The sequence below is a fragment of the Wolffia australiana genome, chromosome 5 (genome assembly GCF_029677425.1).
Source record: "Wolffia australiana isolate 7733 chromosome 5, ASM2967742v1".
NCBI classification, from domain to species: Eukaryota; Viridiplantae; Streptophyta; class Magnoliopsida; order Alismatales; family Araceae; genus Wolffia; species Wolffia australiana.
The window spans coordinates 17,411,375-17,430,827 of record NC_135839.1 but is presented as its reverse complement, the minus strand read 5'-3'; the positions used below and the strand labels follow the sequence as shown (position 1 = coordinate 17,430,827).

Genomic DNA, 19,453 nt, shown 5'->3' with positions numbered 1-19,453 from the left:
ATAGTTCCCAAAGTGGACTTTCTGAATTGGACATAATTTTGACAACGTGAAAGAGTCCTCATTTGGAAAAACAGATGCACCATTGGCTCCTCCATAGACCGTCCAAATGGTTGTACCAACCACTATATGGATGTGTGTGCAGCCCAGACAAGAATGGATGAACATGTTTTCATTATCATACCCTTCATTTCTTCTATTTGCATATATACCCTTATAAGGGTCACATGTAAGGTTTTCTTAGTAAGCGTACCAGTTAATAAGTGGTCCACATTGTAACCCTACATGAGAAGTAGGAAAATATCCGCTTGATGTCTAAAGTAAGGGATTCTGGAGAACCACTCCATAGAGCACTCCATAAATGATAGATTTTTTTGAATCTTTTAGAGAGACAAATATGCAGCCATTAACTATGCTCTAGTCATAGTGGCAACCAGAGCCATAATGGCCCCTACCCCATGTGTTATCCATGTGTAATACATGTGCTCTCAACTGACAGTTCCCATCCACACAATTCCTTTGCCAGACACTTAATAAAGATGCCAGTTGTCGCCTAGCTACTGGCCGAACGTGCGAGAGGAATAATTCATTATTTTCTGTATTTAATTGGAATCTAATTCAAACAATAAAAATCCCAAAATTTGTAATATTAAATATTTGTGATGTTATTGTTTGAAGTTTCAAAGTTTGTTTCTGAAAAATCAGATATATTTATAAATATTTTAAATATCAGAAACATATATATAAGTATCAATTTACTTGCATGGCTCTATGTCCCTTAATACTATACTGAGAAAAATTATGAACGAATTAAAGCATAAACCATAATTCCTCAATGACCTGTTTAACCCTAAATCATGATTTGCCATCTTAACAGAGCTCTCTCACATGTCTCCCAAGAAAATGATTTTCTGAGGAGATTTAAGGAAAGGTCTAAATTCATGTGAAATAATTGATGCCCTTTGGAATTCAAAACTCGCAATAAATCAATGGTTCTATATTATACGGACCATTAATACGACAAACGCATGCACCAATGACATGACAATAAAAAATGATTTTAGCTAATTGTTGAATCAAACCTGTTATATGCTTCCTCGGTTTCACACGTATTACATCCGGTTTGTGTTTTCATTTCATCTCTCGATTTGAATAAAATAACATTCGTAAATAGGCGAACGGAAGTTCACTTATTTATTTATCTTATCCAGAAACACGTGACTAAAACAATCGGAATTTTGGATTTTAAAACGTGTAGTTTGACTCAAAATGACACTATTTTATTTCAATGGATCTCCACGGTATGTACTCTCCGCACTTATTCGGCGGATAAAAGAATATTTAATTGGTCAAAAGCCCAACCTACAAATTGTCCTGCCAATTAAGTCATCCTCTGGATGAGTCGGCTGGCCCAAGGCAAGCTACAGTGAACCGTATGAAGTCCCCTTATCGTGTTACCGCAGGCTACGGAAAGCCGCTAGTTGATCCAATGTTATGTAAACTCGAGAGCTTATGATGTTCCGCGAGGTATACGAACGGTCTATCAATGGTATAAATTTAAGAGTCGGGATCCCCCTGTTGGAAACGTGTAGCTGTTCTGTAGCCACCGTTTTCTGCAAGGTGAGGTGTGCATCGTACCGCCCGGGATCTTCTTATCCGTTTCGTTACAGTCCTGTTCTGTTGCTTGATTTTTTTGCAGGTTTTGCTGGTGTATTGCTCTCATTCTCTAGATTTTTTTTACCCCGCTTCATACACATTACAATCGGTTTCTGATCTTCTGATTCCTCTCTATTAGACGCTGGTAATCCAGATCTCGTTGTCCGTGTTGTTTATCGCATGGGCTTTTTGAGAGTTCTTGTTTTTCTTTTGAAATAACAGAATTGCTTTTGAATTTTTCGAGGTTTCGCTCATTTTTCCGGATGATTCCTGTTACTTTTAAACAAACTGTAATGGAATTCGGCGGAGCGCTTGATTTTCTATCAGCCGTCCGTCAGATTTGTGTTCATACTGTAAGCTGCGGCTTCGATTCGCTACTAAGCTTCAATTTCTCATGCCCGTAGTTCTTTCATTTTGTCCTCATCGCATCCATTTGGATAGTGCATTGGCTTATATTTATTTAGCAGCTCATCATAGACATACTTTTTTTGGTAGAACGCGCAGCATAACTTCCTTAGTATGTTCTGTTTCACGTTCTGGCTGAGTGTTGGGTATGAACATTCGCCGAAGCGTATTTGGACGTCAACACTCGCAGGAGACGTCGTCCTCAGTGTCGTCGCCACGTCCTGACCGTCAGGGTCCATTCTTCAAATCGATCTGATTTGAAGAGTCCCTTGACGGTGAGTGAGTGAGTGAGTGAGAGAGAGAGAGAGAGAGAGAGAGAGAGAGAGAGAGAGAGAGGAAGAGAGAGAGGGAGAGGGAGAGAGAGAGAGAGAGAAAGGAAGAGAGAGAGGGAGAGAGAGAGAGAGAGAGAGAGAGAGAGGCAGACAGAAAAAGAAAGAGAAAGAGAGGGAGAGAGACAGAGAAAGAAAAAGAGAGAGAGAAAGGGAGGGAGATAGAGAGGGGAGAGAGAGGCAGAACGGGGAGAGAGAGACAGAAAGAAAGGGAAAGAGAGGCAGAACGGGGAGAGAGAGACAGAAAGAAAGGGAAAGAGAGGCAGAGAGAAAGAGAGAGACAGAAAGAAAGGGAAAGAGAGGCAGAGAGAAAGAGAGCAACAGAAAGAAAGGGAAAGAGAGGCAGAGAGAAAGAGAGAGAAGAATGGAAGGGAAAGAGAGAGATAGAGATAGATATAGAGAGAGATAGACCGAGAGATAGAAGGGGAGATAGAGATAGAGATATAAAGATAGAGATAGAGAGATTGATGGAAGGAGAGATAGAAAGATAGAGATAGAGAGGTAGATCGAAGGAGAGATAGAGATAGATAGAGAGAGATAGAAATACAAGGAGAGATAGAGATAAGGAGAGATAGATTGATAGATAGAGATAGATATAAAGTTTAATAGATAGAGAGAGGGAGATAGATAGATAGATAGATACATAGATAAATAGAGAAAGAGAGAGATAGAGAACCATGGCCTTTAAAAAAAGCACAAACCATGACCATAGTGACCCCCGACGAAAAATCGGAACGTTCCCAGAAAATATGCACAGTCCTACACATTAGCCACGATCTTTGCAAAGAGGCAGAATCCTCCAAATTAGCCACGTTTCTAGAAAATAGGACGGTCATGTTTTGTAGGATCGCCAATATAACTTTTGCATGTGCCGAGTAAACCCCTCAATGGGGTAGTACAACATAGCTGTTGTAATACCGGGACAGGGGTTTGACACACTCCAACAGCGCGAACATAACAGTTCATCTTTTCTCGCAGGGAGCACAAGGTTTCTTGAAGATTTATAGGGAGAGCGATCATCCAAGCTAGCAAAAATGGTAAGAAGAATATCTAGGGGTTTTTGATTTAACTGCGGGCCGTGAAAAATATTGAACCTTAACACGCTCTCCATCTTGTATCTTGCGCTTCCAGGTGAAGTTTACGGCAGAAGAGCTTTGCAAGATCATGGACAGGAAACACAATATCAGGAATATATACGTGAATGCCTATGTCGACCACGGTACTGCTTCTCTAATACGATTACTTTCGTTGATTTATTATTCCCCTTTAGGTTCTGTTGATAGTTTTTGTTTGATAAAATACACTCATTCTAAAGGAAATTGAATTCTATTTCGGTTCGACGAGCATTGTAACAAACTGTAAATTGACACTCTACTTATGGTTCTTTTGGCCTCAGGCAAGCCTACTCTCATTGATTCCCTTGTGGCGGCCGCGGGTACTGGTGCCCACCAGGAAGTTGTCGGGGACGTGAGTATGACTGCCTCCAGCCAGGACGAAGCTGAGCGGGGGGAAACCAAGTCCACTGGAATATCTCTCTACTATGAAATGGACGATGAATCTTTGAAGAACTTTAAGGGAGAAAGATGCGGCAACGAGTATTTGATCAACTTCGTCGAGTCTCCCGGACTCGTTAACTCCTCACCCGAGGCCACAGTCGCGCTGCGTATTACCGATGGAGCACTCCTGGTGGTGGACTTTCACGGAGGAATGACCAACCATACTGAATCGGCGCTACTACAGGCTCTGGCAGAGAATATCAAGCCCGTTCTGGTCGTCAACGATATGGACCAATGCGTCGTGGAGTTTGAAGACCCAGGCGAAAATGTTTACCAGAATTTGATGAGCACCATTGAGAAAGTCAACGTCAGTATAGCCACTTACGAGGGCGACCTTCTTGGAGACGTGCGAGTGCACCCGGAGAAGGGAACCGTCGCCTTCTCTTCCGGTTCGCACGGATGGGCCTTCACGCTGACCAACTTCGCCAAGATGTACGCCGCCAAGTTCGGCGTCGATGAGAGCAAGATGATGGCGAAGCTTTGGGGAGAGAACTACTTCGACCCCGAGACCAGGAAGTGGACCACTAAGAACACGGGCTCTGAGACTTGCAAGAGGGGATTCGTCCGATTCTGCTACGAGCCCATCAAGCAGATCATTGCCATCTGCATGGCAAACAAGAAGGACGAGCTGTGGTCCAACCTCGAGAGGTTCGACGTGACATTGAAGCCGGAGGAGAAGGAGCTGACGGGCGAGGCGCTGATGAAGCGTGTCATGCAGACGTGGCTGCCCGCCGGCAAAGCACTTCTGGAGATGATGATCTTCCACCTTCCTTCCCCGGCCCAGGCCCAGAAGTACCGTGTGGAGAACCTGTACGAAGGCCCGTGATTCTACGCCAATGCCATCAGGAACTGTGACCCCAACGGCCCGCTGATGCTCTACGTCTCGAAGATGATTCCCGCCTCCGACAAGGGTCGGTTCTTCGCCTTCGGTCGTGTCTTCGCCGGAAGGGTGTCCACGGGCATGAAGGTTAGAATCATGGGATCCAACAGCGTGCCGGGGCAGAAGAAGGACCTGTACGTGAAGAGCGTGCAGAGGACGGTCATCTGGATGGGCAAGAAGCAGGAGTCCGTGGAAGACGTGCCCTGCGGGAACATCGTGGCCTTGGGGGGTCTGGACCAGTTCATCACCAACAACGCCACGCTGACCAACGAGACTGAGACGGACGCCCACCCAATCCGAACCATGAAGTTCTCTGCCTCGCCTGTGGTCCGTGTGGCGGTGATCTGCAAGATCAAGTCCGACCTGCCCAAGCTGGTGGAGGGCCTGAAGCGGCTGGCCCAGTCAGACCCGATGGTGGTGTGCACCCGGGAGGAGTCGGGTCAGCACGTCGTCGCCGGCGTCAGCGAGTCGCACCTGGATCTCTGCCTCAAAGACTTGCGCGAGAATTTCATGGGCGGCGCCGAGATTATGGTCTCGATCACCAAGGTGTCCTACAGAGAGACGGTGCTAGAGGAGTCTTCCAGGTTGGTGATGAGCCAGTCCCCGAACAAGCACAACCGGCTGTACATGCGGGCGCGACCCATGGAGAAGGGGCTGGCGGAGGCCATCGAGGAGGGCCGGATCGGGCCGAGAGTCGGCCCCGAGGTCAGCTCCAAGATCCTGGCGGAGGAGTTCGGCTGGGACAAGGACCTGGCCAAGAAGATCTGGTGCTTTGGCCCGGGGACCGACGGCCCCAACGTGCTCGTCGACATGTGTAAGGGCGTCCAGTACCTGGACGAAATCAAGGACTCAGTGGTGGCCGAATTCCAGTCGGCGTCCAAGGAGGGCGCCATCGCCGGAGAGAACATGCGCGGCATCTGCTTCGAGCTCTGCAGCGTGGTGCTCTACCCCGACGCCATCCACCGCGGCGCCGACCAGATCATCCCCGCCGTCCGCCGCGCGATGTACGCCTCCCCGCTCACGGCCACGCCTCGCCTGCTGGAGCCCTTCTACCTCGTCGAAATCCGTACGCCGGAGAAGTGCCTCGGCGGCATCTACGACGTGCTAAACCACGCGGGGGGACATGCGATCGTTGATGAGTATCTCCCGGGCACGCGGCTCATGATCCTCAGGGCCTTCGTCGCCGTGAACAATTCCTTCGGGCTCCCGGAGTTCATCCTTGACGCCTCCTCCGGCCAAGCTTTCGCTCTGTGCGGCTTCGACCATTGGCAAGTGTGGAAATCAGACCCCCTGGACGAGGGGTCTAAGGCCGCCACCGTCGTCGCCGACATACGCAAGCGCAAGGGTCTGGAGGAGCAGATCACCCCACTCTCCGAGTACGAGGACGAGCTCTATGCGTGAGCTCCCTTCCCTTTTCGTCTCCTCTTCGTTATTTTCTTGCTCGTGATCTCTTTTACTACGTTTGCTCGAGAACTCTGCTCATATCCGTTTGCTTCTGTGATGGGGGACTACTTTGTTTGAAGTAGTCTAATGGCCTTCACTTGTGTTTTTCTGCTCGTCTTATTCTATCTAACAGTGGTGTTTTCCCTTCCAAAATCCATGCAACATCTGATATCCACATGAAATGAAGACATATCAGATACCCCAAATTGGACATTGGATGGATATCGAATACCCACCTGAGACCGGTCATCGTGACGGATATCCTAGGGGTCAGGACATGGGGGATGACGGTGCATTGTGATTAAGCTATATGAACTTATAACTAGGGTTTGACTGTCCCAGTCTGGTCCGGTTCTTTGGCATGTACCTAAACCTTACCAAAGTCGGGGAGTCATCCATTATCTCTAAATCGTCCAGTACATGGTCTTCACCCAAATCCACGAATCCAAAGCTGATTGGACTTGGAACATAAAGAGAAAATAATAGAAAAACTAATCAAGATGATATTGTGCAAGAGTATTAACCTACATAATAATAAATAAGATTACCAAAACAAAACCAACTAGAACATGAAAAAAAGGATTATTCTAGTATAAAAGAAGAAGAAAAAAAAGAAGTAGAAAACAACAAAAATAAAGGAAAATGACAACGAAAATAAGATGAATAACAGAAGAAGAATAAAGAAGACCAGAAGTAAGAAAATAAGAAAAGGGAGAAAGATGGAAATAAGAAAATAAAAGAAGGAGAATAGAAGAAAAAATAAGAAGATAACAAAATGAAAAAAACGAAGAAGAAAAAAGAGAAAAAGAAGAACAAAAGATGAAGATAAGAGAGTAGAGAACAAAAGGATGAACATAAGAAGAGAAGAGAAGAATAAAGAAGACCAGAAGTGAAGATAAGAAGAAAGGAAGATGAAAATTAGAAGAAAAAGATGAATAAAGGAAGAAAAGAAGTAATGAAGATCAGAAAAGAAGAAAAAGTAAAAGAGGAATACAACAAGGAAGAGGAGAAAACAAAAAGGAATAGTAAAAGAAGAGAACACTAAAATAACAAAAGAAGAAGAGAATAAGAACGGGATGAAAATAACTAATACCAGCGGCAGGGCAGAGGGGGGAGGACAAGGGGCGGTGGCGAGCATGGGGGGGGTGATGGAGTGCCCAGCCCACTCCATTGGAGACGTCTTCGGAGCCACCATCATCCTAGTCGACAGTTCGCCCATTCATATCCACCCTAACCGATACGCCAAGGTGAAGGTGAAAACAACCCGGTTCAATACCTCGAGTGAAAGCACGTCCGTGCATCGGAAGGTTTTGATTTTCATCGACACATGCTCATTTATTCTTCATTTTTTTTGTGTTCTTGTGTTTGTTTTCATTGTGTTCGTATCCATCATGTTGTGTTCGTGTTTGTATCCATCGTTTTGTGTTTGTGTTCTATGTTATTTTTTTTGAATTAAGGGGGGTCATATGTATAAGATCTCCCCCTTACTAAGGTCTCCCCTGCCCTTACTAAGGGCTCCCCTGCCCCTATATATGGGGGCAAGATGGAGTCCTAGAATTTTCAGACCATGTATTATCTTTGAAGTATTTAGTTCAGTATCTGGTTTCACCGAAAAGAGAGAAAAGGCGAAACGAGGAGAAGCAAAAGAAGAGGGAGGAGAGGATTGAACCCTCTCCCATCGCAGCCACCAACCCTGGGCACCGCTGCTGAATGCCACTGCTAGCTCAGCTGCCGCCGGCCGCCCTCGTCAGTCCCTCGACCCGCCAATCGCCGCCATCATGCGTTGCACCGTCCGTCCGGTCGCCCACGAGCTATGCATGCACGAGTCGTGCGCCTTGTTAGATGCATCATCGGGACACTCCTAGGACCCCCTCCACGCACACCAAGCGGCTTCACCGGGATACTGTGGTGGCTCAGAGTGATGCCAACCGCGGTTGGCCCGCCGTTGCAGACTGAAGGCCCCGCATCGTCTCCCCGTTCGCGAAAGTTTCACCGCACGGGTCAACGTGGGCCCTTGGCGGCAGTGATTCACCGCATCACTTGAGCAACCCACGACCGGCCGACCCAACCTGTTGTCGCTCACTTGTTTGCGTACGCTGACCCATCACCATGGTCCCCGCGGACTCTTCTGTCGACAGCATCACCCAAAGTGCCTTCGGACTCTTCTCTCTTAGCTATAGTGCTGGGACGCGGACGGGACGGTTTTTTCGTCCCCGGACGAAAAAATCATCCCCTCCGGGGGCAAGGACGATTTCTGGGACGAAAATTCGTCCGGGGGACCGCTGGACGGGACGGTTTTCGTCCTCTGGGATGAAAAGATCGTCCGTCAGGAGGTCCCCGGACGACGGACGGACGAATCTGGCGGGAAACCGTCGGATTCACATACGACGGTTGCGTTGTTGACACGTGGCCTGGCGAGGACAATTTATAATATATTATAATTTATTATTAATATATAATGTATTTTTCCTCCGGGACGAATTTTGGGACGAAAATTCGTCCCAGGAGGGCTGGACAGGACGAATTTTCGTACCGGGATTATTGGACGGGATGGCTTTTTTGACTGCAGACGAAAACCGTCCCGTCCTTCGTCCATACTCTAACATGGGACGTAGGACGCGACGAATTTCGTCCCGAACCGTCCACGTCCCGTCCCGTCCGAGTCCCTGCACTATACTCTTAGCCACTTAGCCCGCGGTGACGAGCGTAGAAGCGCCGACTGATGAAGGCAAAAATGGGTGTAATTTTGTCGTTGCTATTTTCGCTTTAATTAAATAAAAAATTTTATTTGTAATCTTACTTAGATATGTATAGTGTTGAGTAAGGTCATCTCCACAGGGATTGGCTCTTAGAGTCAGCTAATGAGTAGGAGGATCAACAAACACCACTATGTGTTTATTGTAATGTCTAAGAGAGAAAATGAAGTATGTAATATTGATTTATAAAGGAAGTCCTCCCTACAGATTTTATTTAGTCCTCAAATTTCACATATATATGTATTATATATATTTGTGATTTTAGGAAAATTTTATAGAATTTTTAGAGGTCGAATTGTAGGAGAAAATGAAGGGGCAAATATTGAAGTTTAAATGTTTGATGAAATGCTTAAAAGGAGATATCCGATTTTGATGTATTTATAGAAGGAATGAAATCGATTTTTATGTATTTCTATCAGAGTATTTAAATATATCAGGAAGTATATATTCCTAGATTTTATTCTGCATTTTTTAGATTTTTAATCAGTTTTAAAGTATTTAAAAATGGTGTTTTAAAAATTGTTTAAAATGTACTTAATGGGGTTTTTTATAGTTTTGGCTTATGCTCAAAATCGAATCATTTCAATTTTGAGGATATGGGTTGAGGATTACTCCCAAATCCTTGTTTAATATTCTATGATTCTATTAACTAAAAAATTGAGCTACTTACCGGATTCTACATCAAATTGGAGTAGCCGACAGCTATAGACCCTTCACTGGCCTCGTCGTCCTTCTGTTAAGCTTTATGCTCCGTCTTCAATTCTTCTTCCTCACTGATATCCCTTCAGGTCATAGCCCTGTCACAACCATTGACCGAGAGATTTCAAAGAAACAAAAGACGAAAATGGAGGACCTTCTCCTCTGGCAATTTGATTTCAAAACGTTGATTCTGAATTCTGGCGGCCAAAGATAGTTTTCCGGCAACTTACATCCATTTTATAGGTCAGGAATGGTCCGAAGACCTTCCTGACCGGTATGGGACAACTTCGCCGAAGTCTCCGGGGACGAATCGGCTGAAATCTGCCTTCTCGTCGCCAGATTGACGTCACCGGCGACGGAGACGGCGGTGGGGCGAAGAGGACGATTGAGGATCTCCTTGAAAATCTGATCTTCTGTTAGAGGGTTCAACAGCTATGATTAAATCGTAGCTATGAACCCCTTTAATTCGGGTAGACCCCTGCTCCGTCAGCCTGCCAAGTCAGCTTCGGTTGTCCACGTGCCTTCCTCTGATTTGTCCACATCGGCGCTCAGGGATGAGTTGTCGCCTGGAATTAAAGAAAAGAAAAGAAAATAAAATAGAAAGATGATATTGACCGTTTGATCTTCTGAAAGAAGATCAACGGTCAAGATTATAACATTGTATTTACGTGTATTTTTCTGTAGATCGCGGCCTGATGGGCCGCGATTATTCTCTTGCCATCATCGGCCCGACCCGATTGCATTTGAGAAATGAGGTTTTGACAATCCCATATTGCCGGTTTTAGAAAGCGGAAGCAGTATATAAATTACGCAATCCTAAGATAAACTAAATCAAGTAAGCTCTATTACCTTTGGCTCTGACTGGGAATACCTCTATGGCTGCTTTGAGCGCTGGCTGTTGCTGGGCTTGTGCTGCGCGTGCCACCTACGGTTGTGGCTTTGGCTGTGGGTGCGCCTAGACGGCTCCTTAGATGCCCATTTTCTGATTATCATATGTATATTTTTATTAATATTTTTCTCTTATTAATTTTTATTTGTCATATGTATATTTCGATTTAATCAATAAATTTCATACTATGTTTATCAATGCAAAAACCCATTAAAAATATGACATTTTACATCATGACTGACTAACTGCATGAAAATGGAATTTAACATAAAAATGAATGTTTGTTTCATTATATAACTTCATATACCCTTAAGAAATGTCAGTTTACAAACATGATTGATGACTCGTCATCCAGCCTACAACAACATCGTCTGACCCGATGCCATCCAGCCTGTTGTACCCTCCAAGACCTATCGAGTGGTCCAAACCTGATGTAGGAGGAGTGGGGAACGGATGTAGGATGACGAGGTGTAACTGGATATTAGGACAACCTAGTGTAGGAATAGGATAAAACAGACTACAAATCACGCGTTCGAATTTGAGGGTTTAAATCTGTCACAAAATAATGATGTTGCAGACCCTTTTCCTCATCAAGGGTGGGATTACTATCTTCAACCCCTATTCCTCGTCGGATGGAGATACCAAGCACCAAAATCAATAAATTCGAATGGACGATCGCTAAGAAGATTCAAAGACCTACTCAGTGTAATCGCTAGAAGATTCAAAATCCAAAACAAATCCGACCGCAGTAGACGAACACTCAAAGAATAGTGGATGACAAACACTTGATACCACAGAGTGTAGGCGTACCTCAGTACTAGATAGTGTGTGACGAGGTTACGAGAAATTCTCGAAGCATCGATGATGAGCATGAAGACGGGCAGTCGGGCGAGCGTGAGGGCACGGGGGAGCGGCGTGGTAGCAGGATCGGACTGTTGTGAAGCTGGGTGTGGGTGTTCGTAAGGGCGGTGTGTGTGCGGCCGGCGGGCAAAGAGTGTGGCTGGCGGCTTGTGCGGGCGGCAGCCTGCGCGACGGGCACTCGGCAGAGTGGGGGCCTGTGCGATGGGCGGCCTGCGCGGGCAGTGGCCTGCGCGACGGGCATTCAGCATAGGCGGGCGCCCTGTGCAGCGGGTGGCCTGCACAGCGGGCGAGAGGCCTGCACGACGGGCGGCCTACGCAGGCGGGTGGCCTGCGCGGCGGCCGACCTGTGCGGGCGGGTGGCCTGCGAGGGCAAGCGACCTGCGCGCGGGAGGGGGCCTGCGGAGTGGCGGTCTGTGTGGGCAGGCAGCCTGCGCCGGCGGCAGCCTGCGTGACGGCGGCCGGCGCGGGCGGGCAATCAGCGAGGGTGGATGGCCTGTGCGGGCGGCGACCTACACGGCGGGTGGCAACGGCTCGGAAGGCGGGAAGGTTAGGGAAAATCTCTCAAGAAGAAAACTTCAATTCTTGAAATAAAATTCATGAAGTGCTTCTTGTAACATTGGCCTATGTATAGGCCTTGGAGGAAAGAGAAAATAAGATTAAAGATAACCGTCACGTCGACATAGGTGACGTGTCAACTTGTCATGTCAAAGGGTGGTTCTGCTGTTGGTGTTGACGATGTGTCATGACGAGGGACATCTCGTGTGTAAGTGGAGGCGCGTCCGATGCCGGTGCGTTGACGTGGTCACCATCCGGGCGGTGCTATAGTTGGCGTTGATGACGAGTCATGATGCGGGGTGTTTAGGATGACGGTGGAGGCGCGTCTGAAGATGGTGTGTTGATGTCATCACCACCATAACCCCACCTGGTAACCATCACCGATGCCGCCTACTCGCGACCCTACCTGTAGTGTTGGCCGACCGCGCCAATGCCACTGATTCACCACGGTGTCAAGCTGAATAGGAAGAAGAGCTGTGGCGTGCGTTGTTTTGAACCGCAGCACCCGCCGCATCGCTCAGCCAACGCGTTGCATCGGTACCCCCTGTCCATTGCCTGGGTTTGCGCTCCATCCACGTGCCGCCTACCGCCGGTCGCATCTGCTGTTTGGTTTTGCCCATGCCAACCCATTGTCAGGTCGCTCCGTCGGAATCAACCAATTGCTTGAGCCGCTTCACCATGTACGTCTCTTCCAACTTGTCCTCGCCTGCCACATCCGCTTGTCGAGATACTATGTGATCGTCTCTGGCACTACTCCACCACACCTGCCCGTATGGGTTTACAACAACGAAGACAACGACAACGAGCGACACCGATGATGAGGTATGTAGTTCCCCTTGTGATGTAACATGACGATCAGAACTGACACTTCATGTTATGTTCCGTCAGTAAATTCTAAACGCGATGTTAATGATGAGAATTAATGCATATGATTTGAGTAAATAATACAAGAAGTAGTCCAATTGCCGAGTGACCTGAGACATAGCTCAATTGGACGACACGCAACAGGTTTAGTTTCGATCAAGCTCCTAATGGCTCGTGTGGGCAGATAAAAAAATGAGTGGGGAACGTTCTCGTCCAACAGCATCCGCACCGACAACGTAAACAATCAAATCCGACATCGTCAATAAAATTCTATAGCACAAATAAGGCGCGAGGAATTTATGAGCAGGAGCGATAAATGAAACGAAGGGTCAACTTTACTTTAGGATAAATACATGCATAAGGTGGCTAATCCTTAATTCACATTTAAATTCACTCGAAGGCGATGAACAATCTAGAGACCGACACTGAGAGAAATTATCAACATTGTAAATGAAAGGGGAAGGAGACATGCCCTGCACATTGATCCCGAGTCCAAAGAAGAAGTGAGATCACCACGAACTTGATCCGGAGTCTAGACACAAAGAGAAGAACACCACGAACTATAGATGGACTGGTTGTGTAGTGGAAGTCAACCACCATATCAATCTTAGTGAGAATTGAGAAAGGGATAGGGGATCCCAAAATCGAAGATGGAACTTGTGGCGAGCAGGCGGTAGTGGCACGTCCTCGCCGGTTTCCAATAGAGATGGAAGAATATTGTATACCCCACAGAGATGAACGATCCACGGTGCGGAGTTAGTATCCAAGAACCATTGTTGGCACAAAAAAAAACAATGAAGGCCTCTTTTGCAGTCCAGAAGAGTTGTCAGGATACGAACGGTATTGTCACCTTGAGACTAAAAGGCTGAAAAACCCTGACTGTCTCCTCTTGTTGATGAGACCCACGGTGAAACAGAGATTCGACAGAGCTGAATGGATAACGAAGCTTCGGCGACTCAAAGAAAATGTAGACCTTGCACAAACCAATGAATTCACAGAATACAGATAGAGATAGGGATCCAGGCAGAAATTTCTCAGTACTGTCGGCCTGTTCTGATGAAGAGTTGCAAGAGAATTGTTGGAAGAAGAAATCTGCTAGCCAGGACGATTTCAGTCAGCGTCTCTTCCACTCACGTGATTGGCACACCTTCGTGACTTCTTTGTTTTCTAAGATAGTAGCGTGGATGGAATTCCACAAAGCTGCCAACAAAACATAGAAGTGTCTTCTTTTAGGACAAACACGACAACTTCTGGCGTCGTGGTCAAGTCTCTGACCGTCAAGCATGTGTGCGAACCGCCGACAGTGAATAATGAGAGGGAAATCAATTGTCTTGTAATAGGGATGCGGTGCTGCTTCGACCTGGGTTAGAATCTTGTGTGGTGGCCAGAGTGAGAAGATGAAGAACACCAACAAGAAGCAAAACAAGATCTCCTTTCTTCAGAAAAATGAATAACTGCTACTCGAATTCAGATCTGAAATTTTTCAAAATGTTCCTGGCCATATCCCACGTCAACTCCCCCTCTATAAGAGGAAAAATGATGGCTGTGGGTGGCCCTACTGGGCCACCTTTTATGGGAAAGCCTATGGGGCTTCCCTTTAAGAGGGCCCTTTAGGGGAAGAAGAAGCCCATCTTGGTTTTCTCCCCTTAAAGAGGACAATTAAGCACAATTCATAAAAGAAAACACATGCAAGCGGCCGGTACTCACGCAAGAGTGGCGTCCCGAAAATCCAACAACGACGAAAAAACAGAAAATTTACATAAAGACACTTGAGATGAAGTGAGACGGTAACGCCACTTCTCAAACCTAATAGTGTAACTGTAGATTCTTCACGTTGGCTGATAAGCCTATAAATGATGAGTAATTACATTGTTGTTTTGGGGTTTTAGACTTATGCAATAAAATTTATAATAACCCTTGATCACTAAATAATATATATATAGAGGAAGCAAGAGGTCGAACCAGAGGGATGCACTAAGTAAGAATTTTTATCCCATTTTAAATAATTTAGTTCAAGAATGAATTAATTTTACACTTGATAGACTTTAATTATGTTTATAATTAATAAAAATTAAGTAGAAGCTTAATTTTTATTTTAATATTTTTGGTCAAGACACTCAAGATAGGATAATTTTAATTATAAGATCAGATTAATTCTGATTACTAATTTCCCAATTATGATAAAATTTTAAGACAATTTTTATGTATTAAAATTGGGAATTAATAATCAAGAAGGGGGTTTTGAAATTAGACTTTAAGATGGAGGAATTTTTGGATGAAATTTTGTATTTAGGTTTTTTATATATTGAGTTAAATTTCTAAATAGCCAATTTTGAAATATAGAGAGAGAAAATAGACGAATTAACCTAGAGAGAGAAAGTAAAGAATTTGGGAGAAAAGTGAAATCTGACACGAATTTAAAAATCTAAAAATGCAGAATTGTTCCAAATCTATTTAAAACTAAAGATTAAAAGCTAGATCTCAAATCAAAATCAAAATCCAATGCTAATTTCATTTCAAAATAACTTCAAGGACATGTACCTTTCGCCCATGCCTTGGTGTTCCAGAATTGTTCAAGAAAAAGTTCAAAACACAAATTAGAAACTTACAATTCTCAATGATGAACCAACATCTGTCGACTTCCAAAGCAACTCATGTGTCTTTCCTGGCCAAATCTTTGGGGAGAGCTTCAGAAAGTGATTTTTGCCTTTTTCCCGTCCTCTATATAAAGATCCAACCGTATGGATTGTAGGGGGGGAAAAGACAAACATGCCCTAAAAAATTCAGCACAATCGGACGGCTAGATCTCAAGATATTGCCATTTTATTAGCGTTTAATCTCAACCATTGGATCTTTTATCTCGCTTCGAAATATCTCATAAAATGACATTTTCTGATTGGTTGGCACTTTTTTTCTCGTTTTCTCACTTCTCGGATCGCATTCTGACACGTGGTTGCGCTTCCAACGGGCGTAGTCACATTGGAGATTGGTGATTTATTTAAATGGCTCACAAAGCGCCACATCGCCCCTTTTTTTTAAAAAATAGTAATAAAAAGGTGAGGTTACCGTTATATTTAATGCATGTGGAATCGTTTGCCATGTGAATTTAATGCACACGACTACTCGATTCCGCGTACGAGGAATCTATAAACTTATAGAAAATTGCGAAATCAATTTCCACGTGCAATTAATGCACGCGGATATCGATTCCCCATTCATTGGTTATGTCAAAAGAGCTTTATTAACTGCATGTGTGTTGGTTGCCACGTGCATTAAATGCACCTAGCTACCAAACTGTACGTACGAGGAATGGGAAAAAATTAATAAGAATAAAACAAAAATGTACCTTTTCCTCGCCGACCGCGCCGTTTCTTTCAAAAAATCATTAGCTCATTATGGCATCGTGCATTGCGATGCCATGATGAGCAAATAATGCTCTCTCTCTCTCTTAGAATTATTAAAAAATATGCATCCACTTATTCGCCCGAATTTTGGGCGAATGACGTGGATGCCACATGATATAAGTATAAATATATTATAAAATGCCAAATAAATAAAATATGTATTATTTAAATTCGTAAAATCATTTCTTGGCTAAATTTTGGTCAAAAATTTATAAAAAAATATGAAAAATTCCAGAAAATTAGTAAAACCCTTACCGACCTTTAGCCAAGTATTCTAAGCCCTGTAAAAAAATATTTATTCAATGCAAAGAGGTCAAATACCATATAAAAAATACTAAAAAATTAGAAACAATAATAAAATCGAAGTGTAAGTTGTTTATCTCCATTTATATATGATAACATACAAATATGGCCATATAAAAACATTAATATTATATAATATTGATCAATTAAACATGATAATTTGAAAGTTATCATTGGCTCGAGCTTTGCGATGTGGCTGATGACGGGTCGAGGCTCAATCGACGGGATGGTCCTCCATCACCTTGCACATTAGTTATATCATCGTCTTTTGTGTATTGTCAACTGTGCTCCACCGTGCTCGAGTTAGAGTTGGGTGAGAGTAGAAATTTTGAGAACTACCACCGGAGTGAATTTCTAAGTACGGGTGGACCCTGTCCGTCACGTGCAACTGCCGACAGAATAATTCCGTTCAACGTCGTAGTCACCATCGTCGCTCCGAAGAGGGTCAAAATGTCATTGTCACCATCATTGATCGTCCCAACCCAGAGCTCAAAGCCTGGCGAAGCCGCATGAGTCGGGCCTACACTAATTGCCGCCAAGGGTCACTACCTCACGTAGTTACATTCCCTTAGGGAATTATCTGTCAGATGACATCATCGATTACAACATACATCATCTTGGTATCCAAACATCGTCTCGGTGTCGCTCAGACAACATCTCCGACGTCGTCCAACATTAGGGTGGGGGCGCCAGCGGCGGAGCAGGTTGGGGGGTTAGGGGGCGGCGGCAAGCGTCAGGGGTGGGGGGGGGGTGAGAGAGCGGGGGAAGGAGGGGCGGCAAGAGAGTGGGGGAAGGAGGGGCGTCAACAAGAGAGCAGGGGAAGGAGGGGCGGCGGCGAGAGAGCAGGGGAAGAGGGGGTGGCAGCAAGCACGGGGGTTGGGGGTGGTGGGTGCGGGCGCCAAATGCGCAAAGGGGGTGGGGGGGGAGGTGGAGGAGAAGAGCGGAGGTGGCGGAGGTGCGGAGGTGGCGAGCGATGGAGAGGGCGATGAGGAGGGCAAAGGGGAGCGCGTGGGACGGGACTAGGGGGGGATTAGAAAACAAGCATGCATGGAAATGAAAACAAGCATACCGGTCCTCTGACCTTCAGACTCGATCCTGACCGGCTAGCCAGTCCACTTGGAAATGGTGGACCACCAGTCCCGGTTGGGTCAGATCCAACCGGTCCCCAGTCCAAAATGTCAAAGTCTACCGATAACTCATTTTGCTCAATCAAGAATTTATGTTTCATATTTATTTATTATCTATAATAGTACCTACTATTGAATCGATGTCAGGACAGACCGCGATATCAGATATCTTGGAACTGATATCCGACATCGTCATTATCCGGGGTATTGATAAAGATGGTTATTGAATTATCCCCCTCTCGATATCGGGCTTACGGGATGGACATATTATCGTGACCCGGCGGAAAGTCTGAGGGGGAGGGGACAACGGGGAGGATGTAGTTTCCAAAGGGTGAAGCGATGACCTTAAACTTGGCGAGCCACTGATCCTTCCTCGCCTCTTCCACTGCCATGTTCATCGCTTGCAGGTTGACTCCTTGTCTATCCTCGGCCACCGGCGTAGTCTGCCCCATTACAAGGTTTCGCCATTATAATCAGAATAAGCGACATTGCACGAAAGTGAGATTAATAAATTAGAAGACATGCGTTTGACGTACAGCTAGGGTAGAAACTGGGTTCTGATCCCTTTTTGCGGCAGCTGAAGACGGCGCCCTGGAATATGAGGGTCAAGAATGAAGTCAGGAAATGGGATTTTATTATCAGAAATACGCTGAAGCCTGGAGCGATGTAAGCGTAGTAAAAAAAGTGCATGTAAAAGATGGCGAGAGTTGGGACGGTCGGGTTGACAACGCAGGAACAGATAACCTTCCGCGGGAGGAAATTAGCCCCTAAGAACCATGAATCGTAACATTTCTAGAGCAGAGATGATACTGCTTGACGGTTCTCTGGAGGAGAAGTTCTTGCGATGAATGGATGAAAAGATGGGAGAGCGCAAGGCACCTTCGAGGGGGCTCGATTTTCCTTTTCTTCGGCTCCGACGTCGACATTTTTCGTGAACAAGAACTTCTGAAGAAAGGGAATGGGGAGATTGGAGGAAATTCTTTATTTGTGTTGGTTTTTGTCCTGTGCAGCCCCCTATTTAAAATAAATAGAACACACTAAATAAAATTTCATTTCTTGTTTTATAAATTAACAAATCTCCATTCCAGTGAAATAATAATTTTTCTGGGTGTACGACATTAATTTTGAATTATAAGTCTATTTTAATTTTGAATTATAAGTCTATTTTAATTTTGAATTATAAGTCTATTTTAATTTTTCAAAATAATTTACTTTTATATCTTTGACCATGATTTTGATCATTTACTCAAAGATCAGAAGACAAAGAAAACGATTTTATTTACTAACTTCTGGTCATTATTTGCAAGTGCACTTTGTCGTTTAACAATAGATGATTGACAGAACCTTAAACATGATCTTGAATGGCTCATGATCTTGAACATCCATCTTTTGTCAAGTATTTTATTTACATAGGTATATGAAAACTATAAATAGGAAAATGTGAAGAATCAAACATAGAGTGCTGAATGTAATGACTCTTAACAATTTTATTTTTGGAGATACTCATATTGTATGATATTGGTAGTCATGCACCATCATTCATAGTATAAGATGGTTGTTGATCTATGCTTGTTTTGAGCTCAATTACTTCCACTTACAGTTAATACTTCCAGTATTATGTAGCACATAAAGGTGCACACTAAGGGTCATGAAGTGAATTGAAGTATATACTTGGGGACATAGCTCAACACCTGGAATTCCAAGTACACTAGTTTGTGTTCATTGTATA

At 44.8% G+C, this 19,453-nt stretch overlaps 1 long non-coding RNA gene and 1 pseudogene across 2 annotated transcripts; one reads left to right on the top strand and one right to left on the bottom strand.

Moving 5' to 3' along the window:
* The first annotated feature begins 1,629 nt into the window (after positions 1 to 1,629).
* Positions 1,630 to 6,412, top strand: LOC144703592 (elongation factor 2-like; annotated as a pseudogene). The gene is made up of 3 exons (XR_013581564.1): positions 1,630 to 3,424; positions 3,519 to 3,606; positions 3,784 to 6,412. The product of XR_013581564.1 is annotated as an elongation factor 2-like (transcript).
* An 11,519-nt stretch (positions 6,413 to 17,931) lies between these two features.
* Positions 17,932 to 18,719, bottom strand: LOC144703776 (uncharacterized). Its single transcript, XR_013581625.1, has 3 exons — positions 18,604 to 18,719; positions 18,261 to 18,315; positions 17,932 to 18,167 (listed from the first exon to the last, which is right to left on the bottom strand). It is a non-coding gene; the product is annotated as an uncharacterized LOC144703776 (long non-coding RNA).
* Positions 18,720 to 19,453: the final 734 nt, after the last annotated feature.